At 42.0% G+C, this 3,364-nt stretch overlaps 1 non-coding gene across 1 annotated transcript; it reads left to right on the top strand.

Annotated features, from left to right (window-relative positions):
- Positions 1–2,692: 2,692 nt before the first annotated feature.
- LOC122238273 lies at positions 2,693–2,825 on the top strand. Its single transcript, XR_006217218.1, has one exon. It is a non-coding gene; the product is annotated as a small nucleolar RNA SNORA3/SNORA45 family (small nucleolar RNA).
- Positions 2,826–3,364: the final 539 nt, after the last annotated feature.

A 3,364-nucleotide genomic window follows, 5' to 3' on the forward strand; every position in this document is an offset into this window, starting at 1 on the left:
ACCTCCAAAGGGTTGGAAATGTAGGGGTATGATTGTTTTATGAGAGTTTAATCTACAAAATCAATGCAAGTGGTTCAGAGTGGAGACAAGCAAGGACAAATGAAAGATATGTAATAGCCCCTAAAGCTCCACGCAGCTCTGAAATCCCAGGAGAACTCTGTGCTCTACACACACATCGGAACACCACCTTAGAGCATACCTATTATATACCACGCATTGAGCCAGGTCGTTCCATGCATAATTTCTTTTACAGGGGCTCTGAGTCTCTGAATTTCAATCCCTGAATGCTTGAACTTCATAAATAAAAATTTTACAAACGGAGAACGATGCAAGACTTTCTTGGTCCTGCTCACGGTCATAGAACCAAATAGTTGCAGAGCAGACATTAGAAACCCAGGCTCCAGATTCCCATTTCTGCTCTAAGACACAAACTACCCCAGACACAGGAGTGTGTTCTACCATTGCAAAAATAAAACTTGGCTAAAGTAAGACTCCCTTGATTTCCATTTAGTTGGTAGCTTCCCAGGCTGAGTGCCAACTCCTTTTTTTAAAAAATTAAGTGCATGTAATATTTGGATAATATTTTTCACATTCAAACAGTTGATTGGGTCAATAAAAGAAGGTGGTGGTTTTATATGTTTATCATTATGTTTTCAATTGTTTTTTTTAAGTAGGCTTCATGCCCAGCCTGGAGTCCAACGTGGGGCTTGAATCCTGAGTTCAAGACCCTGAGCTCAAGATGTAGGCTGAGATCAAGAGTTGGACATTTAACCAACTGAGCCACCCAGGCGCCCCTTATCATTTTGTTTTTTAAATACAAAACCTTTGCAGGGTATGTTGCATTTAAACGTTCTGCACCAGTGGCGAGCTCATTCTTGGCTTTTCCACAGCAGTGTTCTCTAAGATGAGATAGAGACTCCTCACCTCTGTCTTCTGCCCCCAGTCATCTACCGGTGGGGCTGGGGGAGCAGCTGGCTCCCTGAAGACAAATGGGAACAGCCTGGAAACAGGCTTTAGAGTGAGAAGTACAACAGTTTCTGACTCCACTGGGTTTCTCTGGGAAATCACAAAACCTCCCATAGGTTTTTACGTATTTATTCCAGTTTAAGCATGCTACTGCCTTTTATAGTCTTACCACTTCTCTGACCCTAATATATACATAGCTACGGTGAGCACAGAACAGTGAAGTGAACTATTATGAGGCGTTCGTAAGTAAAATGAAACAAAACAATAGCTCATCAAGACACATTTAAAAAAAATCCCGGCCCTGATTCTTCCTGTGTATTAGAAATGAACCACAGGTGGCTCTAAAGTTTGAGGAAATTATTTTATTCCCACTGGAACAAGACACTGAAGTGTTTGTGCTTTCTAGCTACTTATTGTAAAAGAAGGAAACTTGAGGAGCAAGTGGACAGAGAGAGTTGGGGTTTATTCCAATGACCACCATCACTGACATTCCTGGAAAGGAATTATTTGTTTGATGGCTTTGCTCATGGCTTTCAGGATTCTCCTTGTGCAATGGAGTGGGACGTAATTATCTGTTAGACATTTTCCAAATGCTAGCTGAACTGGATGGCTGGCCATGGACTCTACACACAGGGCCTGCTGTCATTTGGTAATCACTAGGTGCTGTACTGAACACTTTTCCGGGGGGGGGGGGGATCTGTATTTAATCTTTAAACAAACCCCATGAGGAAGATACAGTTATGATTAGCGGATGCAGAAATTCAGATTATGGTGATATTTCTAATCCTTTTCCCATCACAGCACCTCCATCTCTTGAGGGAAGGCTCAAGTTTGGACAGGGTTAATGTATCTTGCCGAGGTTAAGAAAGTGACCCAGCTGAGATTTAAACCCAAGGCTGTGACTACAAAAATTGTGCTCTTAAATGTGATTCTAGGAACAAAATCAATAAGAAATAAAGCTTTGGTATGCTATACCATTCAATTTGTGAGAAAGTTCTATCGTATTGCTAACACTGAGAAGATAGTACCAAATCACATGAGTGCAGTCAACATTAAGACCTAGAGCAAAGCTACTAAGCAGTATGATTTATGCCATAACAAAGATATTCAAAAGAATAAAAGTTATGTAAACCTTCCCCCTCCCCCCAAGCTAGATAGAGAGGTAATTAAAAATATATATATTTGTTGGGCTAGAAGAAAAACAAGAGAGTAAGTCACTGGTCAGTGTGATTAACAGAAAGTCCAAACCTGGGGTTAGGGGTGATAGAAACCCTCAGAAGAGTTTGAGGATCTCAGAGCAGGAGACTTGTGCCTTCACTCCCCATTAATAATCCTGCAAGGAAAGATTCTCACAGAGAGCCTACACCAACACAAGGGGCTATAGTAGAGTAGGACAAGTTAAGCCAGAGAGACCATCTGAGATAAATCTGCCACCACCAAGCCCATATTTCCTGGAGTGTCAGAGCAACACTCTGAGCAGTCGATGCTTTCCCATGGCTTCCCTCACACCCTTCCCGCGTGAGACTGGGCAAAAGTGGCTGAAGGAAAGCCAGTGGCTTGGGAATGCCCTTATCACCGTGTGTAACTGGAAGCCAAAGAACAGGGGTATACTATGGTCATCAGCAGTGAATGGCAGTGAGGATAGACACCAACAGCCAAAGCCAGTTCAGGAGAGACCTCCTCACAGGGAGAACCTCGTAGTGGCCCACTCCTTAAATGTCCAGATCCTATATAGAGTCCCATCCTGACATAGTTCTTATCCTGATGTGCTGGAGTTTTCAGAGAGAGAGAGTCTGCTGGTCTTGAATCACTGGTGAGGGTAGGCAGCACCCCCAGTGGTGCCCACATCAGAAACATGCACTCACTAGTTCCTAGATGGAGTAGCTTGGCAGGCATTTTTTCTCATACCCATCAGGGAATTGGCAGGTGCCGTGGTGTGTTATAAACCCTTTTCTCTTTCTTCTAGGACTACTTTGAAGTTCTGGGGAAGGAAAACCTCTCAAAGCAGACTGTTATTGTACAGGTAAAATTCTTTAGCAGAGAACTGAAGAGAAGATTAAGGGTGTGGCTTTTTTTTTGGCGGGGGGGGGGGGGGGGACAGAGGGTTGTGTCCCGGTGGTTTGAAGTCATGGAGGAAGGGCCATTGAATACTAACCAGTGCTTTTCAAAAGAGGAAAAAAAAAAAAAAGAACTGGATTTTAAATCACAAGTAATTGAATTTACTTTGAATTAGAAAGAGTTAGTTTTCTATTATCAAGAAGAAATTGGGGCTTATGAGTTAATTTAATTCAATTTTAGGGAAATAAAATTACTTCTTAGCTCACTTGACACTTATAAGAACAAAAATTTACTCCCTTGACACATTTTAGTGTAAATTCACTGTTACTATTAAATTTTT

This window comes from Panthera tigris, chromosome B1 (genome assembly GCF_018350195.1).
Source record: "Panthera tigris isolate Pti1 chromosome B1, P.tigris_Pti1_mat1.1, whole genome shotgun sequence".
Lineage (NCBI taxonomy): Eukaryota > Metazoa > Chordata > Mammalia > Carnivora > Felidae > Panthera > Panthera tigris.